Below are 13,967 nucleotides of genomic sequence, written 5' to 3' on the forward strand. Positions count from 1 at the left end.
TGAATTGCTAGGGCATTTTGCTAAGTGAAGAAAGCCAATTTCAAAAGATTATGTATGTGCCATTTCATTTATATGACTTTCTATTCAAAATGACAAAATTATAGAGATGGTGAACTATGCACAGCCTCCCTTTAAATTAAGTAATCTAGAGATAATTTAAAGGAAGGATGTGCATAGATTATATGCAAATAAGAGATATCTGAGCATGCATAGATTTTTGTATTCACAGAGGTTCTGGAACAAATTCTTCTCTTTTCTTTCCTCCTCCCTCTCCTCCCCTTCTTCCCCCTCCTCCTCTTCCTTCCGGTCTTTCTCTCCCCCTCCCTCCCTCCTACTTTAAAGGAAATTTCTTCAATTTTATCTACTAAAGTTTCTATTAATTTATTTTTTAGGTTACCTAATGCATCTTTTTTCTTTCTTTCTTTTTCTTTCTTTTTTTCAGTGCTGAGAATTGAACTCAGTCCATTGCACTTGCTATAAGCACTCTACAACTGGGTCACACACTTAGTCCTGGCTTATGCAATCATTTTTTTTAAACAGGGCATTGAACCCAGAGGAGCTTTACCATTGAGCTATAGCCCCAGTCCTTTTTGTTTTTTATTTTGAGGTAGGATCTTGCTGAGGCTCTCACTAACTTACTGAGGCTGATCTTGAATTTGTAACCCTCCTGCCTTGGCTTCCTGAGTCACTGGGTTATGGGCATGCACCACCACACTCTGCTAGCTAATCAATTTTTAATTACCAAAAAGTTTTTTTGGTTTTTTTTTTTTTTTTGACTGCTAAATGTTCTTATTTTAGGGTATTCTTTTTTTTTTTTTTTTCCATGAATGCAATATCTTCTTCAATTCCCTGGATTGTCTTTTTTACACCAGTCTTTTAAAGCATTTTTTAAAATTTCTCTTCCATGTTAAATATATTTCTTACATCTCTTATGGTCCTTAGGTGCTCCCCATTTTTTATGACAAAGGCACTCTAAATGTAGTTGGAAGCTAAGTGGTAGGCCTGATGGTAAGGTGATCAGATTGGGACCAGCTGTTTGCCTTGGGGCCTGCTATTCTCCATTGTCCATCTCTGTACATTTTTTCCTTGGACGAAATGGTTTCCCAAGACTTATTCCTAAATCTAAAAGTCAATCTTCTCACAGCGGAGTCAGGGAAGGAGACTGAAGTCTAATTATTCTGTGCAAAGCTTTCCTCCTTTTGCATTCTAAATAGTAGCTCCATTATGCTTTTTATTTCTCTTATTCCTGAATCAACTTCTCTAGAGAGTAATCCTTCAGTCTTCTTTGGGGGTAGGGAGTTGTACCCTTGCAACACAGAGAATGAATTCTTGAAATCTAACTGTAGAAAGTCTTCTACAGATTTCATTGTTGTGTAATTTCCTCAAGTTTTCAGTTCTGCTCATACCCATGGTTTGTTGTATCTAATTTGTACCTTTCCAGAATTCTGCTGTGAAATTGGGCCTGCTTTTGGGAGTCATCCTCTTGCAGTCAGTTAGGTTTAAAAAAATGAAAATCATCACTGATATACTGTGATATATACTGATATAACTGATATACTGTGATATATTCTTTTTAAATTTTTTTTTTTTTTTTTTTTTTTTTTTTTTTTTTTTTTTTGGTACAGGGGATTGAACTCAGTGATGCTTTACTACTGAGCCACAGCCCCAGCACTTTTTATTTTCTTTTTGAGACAAGGTCTCACTAAGTTGCTTAGGGCCATGCTATACTTTTTTTTAAAGAGAGAGAGAGAGAGAGAGAGAGAATTTTTTAATATTTATTTTTTAGTTTTTGGCAGACACAACATCTTTGTTTGTATGTGGTGCTGAGGATCGAACCCGGGCCACACGCATGCCAGGCGAGCGTGCTACTGCTTGAGCCACATCCCCAGTCCAGGGCCATGCTATATTACTGAGACTGGCCTCAAACTGGCAATCCTCCCTGCCTCAGCTTCCTGAGTTTCTAGTGTTATAGTCATGTGCCACCACGTCTGACTTCTCCGTGATATGTTCTTAACAGAACCTAAACAATATTTTCCTTCTATTTTTATTGATTTTTAAAAAATAAATAACAGCAGAATGCATTACAATTCTTATTACACATATAGAGCACAATTTTTCATATATCTGATTGTATATTAAGTATGTTCACACCAATCCATGTCTTCATACATGTACTTTCATAATACTGATCATCACATTCAACCATCATTAATTACCCCATGCCCCCTCCTTTCCCCTCACACCCATCTTCCCTATCTAGAATTCGTCTATTCCTCTCATGCTCCCTCTCCCTATCCCACTATGAATCAGCCTCCTTATATCAAAGAAAACATTCGGCATTTGGTTTCTTGGAATTGGCTAACTTCACTTAGCATTATCTTCTCCTACTCCACCCATTTACCTGCAAATGCCATGATTTTATTCTCTTTTATTGCTGAGTAATATTCCATTGTGTATATATGCCACACTTTTTTTTATCCATTCATCTACTAAAGGGCATCTAGGTTGGTTCCACAGTTTAGCTATTGTGAATTGTGCTGCTACAAACATTGATTAGGCTGTGTCAATATTTTCAAGGGAAGGTCACACAGTGTGTCTATGTACTGCCCACATCCTGCACTGGTGATGGAATGGGGTTCCCCTCTTTTGGAATGGGCTGGTTGAGAAATAAAAGCTTAGAAAAATAGAACAGCAAAATAACCATGGAACACAGGAAGTAGTTTCAAAGCAAGGGCAGAATGGGCAAGCTGACCAGACAGGTCCAGCTTCTAAGAAAGAAGGAGCCGAGTTTGCTTTATTTATATCGGAAAACATCAAAGAAGTTCCATGGAAAGTTCTTCACCAAAATAGGATAAAGCTGTGGTAGGTAGGCTGCTCAGTTCCTAAGGAATTATGCCCATTGGGTACTTCTGCACAGTACCTTTCTAGCAGAGGGGAGGGGAAGGTCATGTTCATCAGGAGGTCCGTCACCCTGAGAGTGCTAAGGGAAGCTCCCAATGCCAGCCCAATTCCCTCACTGGCTGTGTTGCTGAAAAAGGTCCTAACATCACTGGATGGCTTCCCCCATCTATGTGCAGGCATACCACAGTTGCAAAAATGACTAAGATGGGGATGTGGCTCAGTGGAAGACCCTGGGTTCAATCCCCAGTACCCAGTCTGGTTATGTTCCTGAGCCTCTTGAGAAAAAAATTTCTGAAATATCCAATAGTTGAAATTTCCCTACTTCTTGACTACATTCTTATCAAGAGGTGGCACCTCTCTTCTCTAATTCTTCCTTACAACCCTGTAAGAAGTTCTGTATGCTCCCCCTTACTAAGATGGTTCTGATATTCTTCTGAGGTGTGTTCTCCCTTGCTGCAGCAAATTAAATAAACATAACTGTTTAACCCCAGTAGTGTTCCTAGTGATCCCTGGCTGGTGAACTTGGACAGAATTCAATTTTCTATTGTCTGCTGAATAAGTTAACTTTTATGTGTCTACTTTCCACGTACTAAAATATTTTCCACGTCTCTCCTTCTAAGATTGCCACAAGTTATATTCCTTCTGTTCTTTATTTCCCATTTGCATGTGAATCAATATTCCATTGTCTAACAATATTGGAAATAAATTCCTTTAATTTTACCCCTTTTTCTATAATGGTCAAAACGTGTTGTTTGGGGCTGGGGATGTGGCTCAAGCAGTAGCGCGCTCGCCTGGCATGCGTGTGGCCTGGGTTCGATCCTCAGCACCACATACCAACAAAGATGTTGTGTCCACCGATAACTAAAAAATAAATATTAAAAAATTCTCTCCCCCCCTCCCCCCCCTCTCTCTCTCTCCTCTCTCACTCTATCTTTAAAAAAAAAAAAAAAAAGTGTTGTTTGTTTGTTCCTCTGCCTGACAACCTCCCTACTCTTTATCCCTTTGCTGGTACCTACTAGTCTTCCAAGAAGCCCTCCCTCCCCCACCATCTCCAGCCCAGGTAACATTTGTCCAATCCTGAAAACTACTGGATTCTCATAGGTAGGAACTTTGTCTTATTCAATTTCATATTCCCCAGTGAGTAGCATAAACACAGACTTTGAGAATCAAGCAATTCGTAGGATTTGATCCTCAGCACCACATAAAAGTAAAATAAAGATATTGTGTTTATGCATTTCAAAAATAAATAATGTTGATATTTCCTAATATGGAAAACTCTGTAAGGTAGAAATTATCATCACTTCTCTTTTCTATTTCTCTCTTAAAATTTAAAATGACTACTTTCATAAACTTGTGTGTGTATTTATATAATATATAATTTTGCTTATTTGTTTTTATTTTTGGGTACTTGGAATTGAACCCAGGGAACTTTTCCACTGAGTTACATCCTCAGTCCTTTTTATTTTTCATTTTGGGACAGGGTCTCACTACATTGATTGGGGCCTAACTAAATTGCTACACCTCACCTTGAACTTGTGATCCTCCTGCCTCAGTTTCCCAAGTCACAGATTACAGACAGGCACCACCACCTGTACTATTTTTCTAATTAATAACAACGCATCATTATTGGCTTATCAGTTGAAGCAAAGATACTATAGTAATGTAAGATATCAAAAACTGGTGAAACTGGGTGGGGAGTGTACAAGAACTCTATACACTATCTTTGCACTGTGCAACTTTTCTGCAAATCTAAAGCTATTCTAAAATTAAGCATTTATTTTAAAAGTGGATCAAGGGCTTTGGCAGAAAATAAAACTAATATTGAATGTTCCCTATTTATAGAAATTTGGTAAGAATTATTGTTCCGTATAAATAATGTTAGCAAAAGCATACCAAAAAATCAAATAACCATTAAGCTATTTTAATTTCTTTTTATTTTCAGTCCAACTATGCCACTGAGTTTGAGCAAGTTTATTATACCAGAATATTATTGGATTAATTTTTTAAAAGTCCACTCACTCTGCTGATTTCTGTGTTAATGATATGTACTGAGACCATTTACATTGAAAGCAATTATTGATATGTCAGAACTTAAATCTGCCATTTTAAAATTGTTTTCTGGGGCTGGGGGTGTGGCTCAAGCAGTAGCACGCTCGCCTGGCATGCGAGCGGCCTGGGTTCGATCCTCAGCACCACATACAAACAAAGATGTTGTGTCCGCCGAAAACTAAAAAATAAATATTAAAATTGTTTTCTCTTTCCTCTGTTTTTCTTGTCCTGTCTTCTTGTGGATTATTTGGACAATTTTGGAATTACAATTTGATTTATTCATAGTGTTTATTTTAGTATATTACCTTATACACTTTTTTAGTGTTTAAGTATTACAATAACATATGCAATTTGCCATAACTTATTGCTATAAACATTTTACTACTTTAAGCAAAATGTAGAAACCTGATTACATTTTTGCCTTGTCTTTTTACCCCAGTCTTTTTTTTTTTTTTTTTGGTGTTAGGAACTGAATTCAGGGCCTTTTGAATGCTAAATACAAACATCTCCAGCCCACCCTCTCCATTTGAAAGAACACAGTTCTCTTATGTATTTCCTCTTCATATAATTAGCACCACATTGGATAATGTTATAATTCTGTTTCAGAACATACATATATAACACAAACACACTTTGTGCTTATGTGATTTTCTTTGTGCTAGTGTGTTTTAAGGACAAATTTATAGAAGTGGGATTTATCAGTCAAACAATAAATTTATCTGTAACTTTTGCTTGTATTATCCAAATCTTCCACTGACAGCTTATATCACTTTGCTTCAATGAAATTGTCTGTTCCCTTGCAATCTCTTCAAAAGAGATTGTCAATTTTATGGATTTATGCCAAACTGACAATGAAAAATGATAGCTCTGGGTGGTTTTAATTTGTATTTTGTATTTATATGATTATGAGTTAACTTCAGCATTTAAAAAATATTTTTAAGATCCATCTCTCTCTAGAAACTGTGAGACTGGGCTGGGGATGTGGCTCAAGCGGTAGCGCGCTCGCCTGGCATGCGTGCGGCCCAGGTTCAATCCTCCAGCACCACATACAAACAAAGATGTTGTGTCCGCCAATAACTAATAAATAAATAAATATTAAAAAAAAAAAAAAAAAGAAACTGTGAGTCTGTTTTGTTGTTGTTGTTGTTTGGTACTGGGATTGAATCTCAGAGGCATTTTACCACTGAGCCACACCCTCAGCCCTTTATTTTTTGAGACTGCTGAGGCTGAGCTCAAATTTACAATCCTCCTGCCTCAGCCCCCCAGATTTCTGGGATTACAAACTTGTGCCATCGCACCTGGCTTTGTCTCCCTTTTTAAAAGGATTGTTCCCATAGCCTCTCACAACTCCCTTTGCCTATATGTATCTCCCTGTGCTTTAATACCACCCCATCTGTAAAAGGGACTAGAAAGCATAAGTTTTAAATTGGACATTTTTTTAAGTCTTTGGTCAGGATGTAGTTTATAAGGAAGAAAGTGAGATATATACATTGGATAGGAAACTCTTGACCTTTGTTTAACCTTCAATTTTCACAGTGATCAGCTGGGAAAAATGTGATTGAATTACCTGTGTTGTATTCAGTAATATTTTGTTTATCCTTCGAAAACAAGAATCTGCCTAATATTATGGAGTTAAAAATATATTTGTGGCCTGGGGTTATGGCTCAAGTGTCAGAGAGCATACCTGAGGCACTGGATTCAATCCTCAGCACCACATAAAAGTAAAATAAAGATATTTATTTTACTTTTAGTTTACCAAAAACTAAAAAATATTTATTCATTAAAACGAAGGCTTACCGGCTGGGAATGTGGCTCAAGTGGTAGCGCGCTCGCCTGGTATGCGTGCGGCCCAGGTTCGATCTTCAGCACCACGTACAAACAAAGATGTTGTATCCGCCGAAAACTAAAAAATAAATATTAAAAAATTCTCTCTCTCTCTCCCTTAAAAAAAAAAAAAGGCTTACAGATACAAGATATATATATATATATATATATATATATATATATATATATATATATATATATGATAATCCAGAGGTGTTTTACCACCACCAAGCTTTTGAAAAACCATTTTTAAAACTTTTTTTATTTTAAAAAAATTGGGGGACCCTGTCTCAAAATTAAACTAAATTGCTGAAGCTGACCTCAAACTTGTGATCCTCCTGCTTCAGTCTCTCCATTGCTGGATTACAGGTGTGCCCCACCCACCCAGCAGCAGGGATTACAAGATTTTTTAAGTGCAGATCTTTGGAGTTCTATTTGGGGTGGGTGGGGGGTACTTAAAACATTTGAAAATACTTCTGCCCTCATCTCGCTCTTGGTCTTTTCTTGCCATTGCTGCATGTGCACTTGAGTCTCTTCCTCACCATGTTTTCTCACAAAACTTTGAGAATCAAGCGATTCCTAGGCAAGAAACAAAAGCAAAATTGTCCCATTTCCCAGTGCACTTAAATGAAAACCGGTGATAAAATCAGATACAACTCCAAAAAGACACACTGGAGGAGAACCGAGCTAGGTCTATCAGGAATTACACATGAAATGGCACCCAGATTCATGCTGTCTCACAGTTTTGATCATCTTGTCACATCAAGCTGAAAATGTCACCACTATCTGGACAGTTGGGAATATTTAACTGGGAATGTGATCTTTCTTTAGCTCTGAAGTTTCTGTAGTACTGGTTTTTGTTGATTTGGTAACAAACATGTGAAATTTAAAAACAATTTTGAAAGTAAAAAAATGTAGATTCATCTTCTACAAATCAATGACATAAAAAGTGGAAAAGTGTTTCTTGAGGTTAAATCAGACTAAAGAGGTATAACAAGTAGATTTCATGGATGGAATTTATTTGGATCTTGGTTTTGAACAAAACAATTGAAAAAGGACATTTGTCCCACAGTCAAATTACAGTATTAGAGGATATTAAAGAATTAATGTTAGTTTTTGCTGGGCATAGTGGTGCACACCTGCAATCCCAGCAACTCAGGAGGCTGGTACAGGAGGATTGCAGGTTTAAGGCCAGCCTTAGCAATTTAGCGAAGCCCTAAGCAACTTACTGAGACCCTGTCTAAAAATAAAAAGGGCTCAGGATATATCTCAGTGCTAAAGTGTCCCTGGGTTCAATCCCTAGTACAAAAGAAAAGAAAAAAAAAAAAGAAAGAATGTTATTTTGTGTGTGTGTGTGTGTGTAAAAATTATATGTATTCATGTAAGAAAATACTATATTTTATACAGAAGCATGCAGGAGTGAAATGATGTGAAAACTTTTAAAATGCTTCAGAAAGGGGGCAGGGGGAGAGAAAGAAGGAGAAAGATGAGAGGGAGAAGGGAAGAATAAAACAAAGAAATAAATCAGGTGAAGTATAACAAAATTATATAACTATGGAAAACTTTGATAAGTATGGGGGGGGGGGTTCAGCTCATTTATTCTTTTTTTTTCCCCAACTTGCTTAGGCTGGCCTTTAACTTGTGATCCTGCTGTCTCGGTCTCCTGAGTTGCTGGGATTATAGGGATATGCCACCATGCCCAGCAGACTCATTTTCTGCTTTCACAGAGAATATATTCTACCAAGAAAGACACTGTGGAATTTCATCCCATCACAAGAAAAAGTTGTTTTTTATTGTGATTAGCATTCATTACGAATAATTACTCCTTTGCAGAGTATTTTTATTTTTATAAAATTTGTTTATTTATTTATTTGGGGGTACTGAGGATTGAATCCAAGGGTACTCTACCACAGAGACACCATCAGCCTTTTTTAGCTTTTGATACAGGGTCTCACTAAATTTCTGCAGCTGGCCTTGAACTTGCGATCCACCTTCCTCAGTCACTAGGATTACAAGTGTGCACCACTGTACCTGGCTTGCAGGGTTTTTTAAACTTACAATTGACACATCAGGAAAAGTGATGTGACTTAGTTTGAGGTAGTCAAAGTTTGGAGTAAGTAAACTAGATATTTCTGATTATCAAAAGCAGCTTCTATGTTTACCATTTTTTTTAATATTTGTTTTTTAGTTTTAGGTAGACACAATATTTTTATTTTACAATTACGTGGTGCTGAGGATGGAACCCAGTGTCCCTGCATGCTAGGCGAGCACTCTAACTACTGAGCCACAATCCCAGCCCCATGTATGTGGCACCACTTGATATTATGTCTTCAGTACTTCAAGAAGAAAATACTCCAAGAAAATTACAAGTCTGAAAGAATCACAAAGCATTTCAAGGTAGCCTTGGAAGACTGTATGAAACTAACTAAAGACACATTTCTTATTGCCCCTCCACAGTGGCTACCATAGTTATCTTGAAAATAGTAGACTTTTTTTTTTCCTTATGGAAAATAGTAGACTTTATTTTTTTTTATTTTTTTTAAGAGAGAGAGTGAGAGAGGAGAGAGAGCGATAGAATTTTTAATATTTATTTTTTAGTTCTCGCGGACACAACATCTTTGTTGGTATGTGGTGCTGAGGATCGAACCCGAGCCGCACGCATGCCAGGCTAGCGCGCTACCGCTTGAGCCACATCCCCAGCCCAATAGTAGACTTTAATAAGTACTTTTTAAATGAATCCAAATGAAATTCAAAGGCATGTTAATGAAGTATACATTTTAATAGATTCTGTTTTTAAATCATAGACTGTAAGTAGAACAATGTATGAATTTAGCCTTTGAAACTGTCAGACAGACTAGTGATTCTGCAATAACAAACAATCCCAAAATTTAGTAAAGCTTGTTTCTTGTTTGTGCAGCCTCTGCTGTGGGTTCTGTTTACTCCATTAAGAGGAAGAGAGAAATCGAAAACTGAGTACTGGAAATGAAATGCCTCCACCTAGAAGTGACACAGAACACTTCCACTGCCATTTCAGTGGCCTAAGCAAGTCACAAATTAATACCCAGTTTCAAGCAGGATAGATAGTATAATTACTTGTATGCCTGAAAGTAGAGAGTACCAAAAATTGGATATTATTGGAAGGGGGTTATGGCTTAGTGGTAGAGCGTTGCCTAGCATGTGTGAGGCACTGGGTTTCATTCTCAGCACTGCATATAAATAAGTAAAAAAAAAAAAAAAATAAAAGGTCCATCAACAACTAAAAGATATTTAAAAATATTGGATATTGCTAAGCAGTGATAATGCTTACCAGAACCAAAACAATGAGCTGTTTTTCCGAGGGATAACAAACATATCTATTACCTGGAAAATGTTTCCTTTTCATCACCTATTAGTGTCAATTTCCATTTATGTGGTTCAAGCCTTCAGATCATTGCAGGTATGGTGTCAAGTTCAAGTCTATCAAGTGGATACCACACTTAATGTTTGTTTCCAGGTGCTACAAATACACCCAGTGCTCCAGAAAAATTAAAAGCACCACAGAAACACTGCACAAAGAATCACTATTTTAATAAGGAAGACTGGGTAGATTTTATTCCTTCACTTATTCGGTTACTCAGCTAAATTAAAAATTAGATTAAGTCTATACACACACACACACACACACACACACACACACACAATGGAATATTACTCCACAATAAAAGAGAATAAAATTATGGCATTTTCAGGTAAATGGATGGAGTTAGAGAATACCATGCTAAGTGAAGTAAGCCAATCTCCCCCACAAAAAAAGGCCAAATATTTTCTCTGATAAGTGGATGCTGATTCATCATGGGGTGCTTGTGTGCATGGGATGAGTGGAGGAATTTTGCATTGCCCAAAGGAGAGCGAGGGGAGCAGAAGGGGCATGGAGATAGGAAAGATGGTAGAATGAGACAGACATCATGATCTTAGATACATGTATGATTGCATGAATGGTGTGACCCTACTTTGTGTACAACCAGAGAAGTGAAAAATTGTGCTCCCTTTGTGTACAATGAATCAAAGAGCATTCTGCTGTCATGTATAACTGATTAGAACAACAACAACAACAACAACAAAGGTACTTCACTGCCTGGAAGGCGTTTTCTGTGTAGGTGGCTTGAAATTATGAATGCTAGGTATGTCTGCTGAGTATGTGAAATCAGTGATTTGGGACTACAGCATGCAGCTGCCTGAGAGAGGAGCATATCAATCACCCAGTGAGGTTTGCAGTAGTGCAGTGGTCTAGATGCTCTAAACACTGTTTATCAATTCATTCAGTAAACTGAATAACTAGACACTTTACCCATCACATCCTCCTTAGACTAATTTAGGCCATCTGTCATGTGCTCCTTTAACACTCTGTTGCCCTATAAGTTTACTCAATGCATTTCAATGTTGTTTAACTGCCTATCTTCCCCATCAACTCTAAGGATGACTAGGTCCATTGATTGTCTTGTTTGCGCCACATCCCCATAATCTATCACAGTGCCAGACACAGGATATATATGCACTGAATATTCTATGAAAAACATTGGTCGAGCATGGTGACACACTCCTATAATTCAGCTACTTGGGAGGCAGAGGCAGGAGGATCACAAGTTCTAGGCCAGCACAGGCAATTTAGTGAGACCCTGTTTCAAAATAAAAAATAAAAATGTCTGAGGATGTGGCTCAGAGGTAAAGCACCCTTGAGTTCAATTCCCGATAGTGTCCACATGAACACACACACACACACACACACACACACACACACACTCACACATAGAAAGAAATTGAGAGAAAAAGAGGCTTATTAAAAGACACTGTACTGGGCTGGGGTTGTGGCTCAGTGGTAGAGTGCTTACCTAGCACGGGCGGGACCGGGTTCGATCCTCAGCACCACATAAAACAAATAAATAAATAAATAAATAAAGGCATTATGTTGTGTCCATCTACACCTAAAAAATAAATATTAAAAAAAAAAAATAAAAGACACTGTACTTGAAAGGAAAGCGAGGAACCGGAAGACAGGTGAGTGAGAAATAAAGACGGAGACTAGGCAGAGAGTTTATTTGTCAGAGCTGACAAATAAAGGCACATCTCTCTACAGATGGAAAGAGGCAACACAGGCTTAGGCTCTGCAACTTTTACGGGGCAGGCTCAGGGATTAGAGCGGGGTGGGACCTAATGAGGGTGATTAAGATTGGGGTTGATATAAGGGAGTGGTGAGCTTTTCTCAGAAAGGCTCTTGGGCGGGAAAGCAAAACTTTTTCTTAAAATGGTGGCTGTCACTTAAGATGGCCATCCAGATGCTAAGCAAAGACCTTACAGTACTAAGCCAGGAGCTGGAACAGATTGAAGATAAAATTAGAACTCACTGCCTGTGGAAAAACAATGTAAACAGGAATGGAACCAAAAGTTGTGAGGACAGAAGCTTGTGCAAAGTAGAAAGAAGCATTTAAGAACATAAAATTATAAACACAAAGTACTTTATCTTGGAAGAGGTTCACGCAACTGAACGGACTTGAGGCTTAATCTTCACTATATTCATTGCAAATGTATGATAAGTGGTGATAAATGAACTAATGTGCCAATCGCTGTGGAATTTCTGAAGAATGATCAGAGATCTCAGCAACGGAAAATCCAAGATTTCAAAGAAGAGATAAATCCTGATCTTGATCTTACAAATAGAAACAAAGGAAAGAGATTGCAGATTTTAAAAAAAGGACATGCTAAATCACATAGGTGAGAGAGAGGCAATTTACTTGTGGAACAGTGAGAAGTACTATTTGACTGGTATGGAACTGGGTGAAGAAAGTTTAGGATGGTGGTTCTCAAAGTATAATTCCTGGCCAGCAGTACCAACATTTCTTGGGAAGAGTTTATTGCCAAGCTGCAGTTGCTCAGGCCCTAGTCCAGACTTACCCATAGAAAAACTCAGGATAAAACACAAAAATCTATATTTAAACAGAGTCTCTAGGGGCTGGGGATGTGGCTCAAGCGGTAGAGCGCTCGCCTGGCATGCGTGTGGCCCGGGTTCGATCCTCAGCACCACATACAAACAAAGATGTTGTGTCCGCCGATTACTAAAAAATAAATATTAAAAAAAAAATTCTCTCTCTCTCTCTCTCTCTTCTCTCACTCTATCTTTAAAAAAAAAAAAAACTCTAAATGATTCTCTCTCTCTCTTTTTTTTTTTTTTTTTTTTTGGTGCCAGAGATTGAATCCTGGGGCACTTAAGCACTAAGCCACATCCCCAACACTTTTTGTTTTTTATTTTTATTTTTTATTTAAACAGGATTTCACTAAGTTACTTAGGCCGTGACTACATTGCTGAGGCTGGCCTTGAACTTGTGATCCTCCTGCCTCAGCTTCCCAAGCCACTGGGATTACAGGTATAGGCCAGAGTGCCAGACTCAATTCTAACACATTTTAAAGTGTGAAAAACAATGCCTTAGATTACTTGAGCATCAGATGAAGTTATTTTATTTCTCACAAATTTAATTTTGGGCTGTTATATAAGATAGCCAGAAATAAGAATAAAAGAATTATAATAGAGAAAAAAAATAATTTTATTTCATACCCCCAAATTAATTACAAATAAAGAGCTAAAGTAGAGAATCTGACCAGAACTTTCATGTAAGAATTTATTGTCTCAGCTTAAAGACAATAATAGGACCTATAAAGAAAAATATTAGTAGGCTTGATTTCATAATAATTGGAGAACTAACAATACTTAAAAGTAAAAACAAACTAAAAAGAAATATACATATCACCTATCAATGGTAAAAGGCTAAGATTATTAATTTTAAAAAATATAAACAACATGTTTAAAAAAATAGGAAAAGGCCATTCACTGAAAACTCATGAAAGACAAATAGCCAATAAACACCTGAAAAAAAGAATTTAATTTCAAACAAAAATACATATTAAAATGGAACACTACATTTTACTTACTAAATCAGCAAAGCATTTTTTGAAGATGGAAGCAACTTAAGTGTCCACTATTTAACTGTATGATCCCTTGTAGTAGTGCAAAGTGCTACTAACATTTTAATAGCATAAGGAACACTCACACTACATTTTTGAAAATGTTGTTACCAAACAACATAAACAATAATATTCTAAATTTGAGAAAACGTGTGGAGGGATAAAAATAATGGGAAGATATAGAGCAAAACATTACCATT

The sequence above is a fragment of the Spermophilus citellus genome, assembly GCF_964194105.1.
Source record: "Spermophilus citellus genome assembly, chromosome: 7".
Lineage (NCBI taxonomy): Eukaryota > Metazoa > Chordata > Mammalia > Rodentia > Sciuridae > Spermophilus > Spermophilus citellus.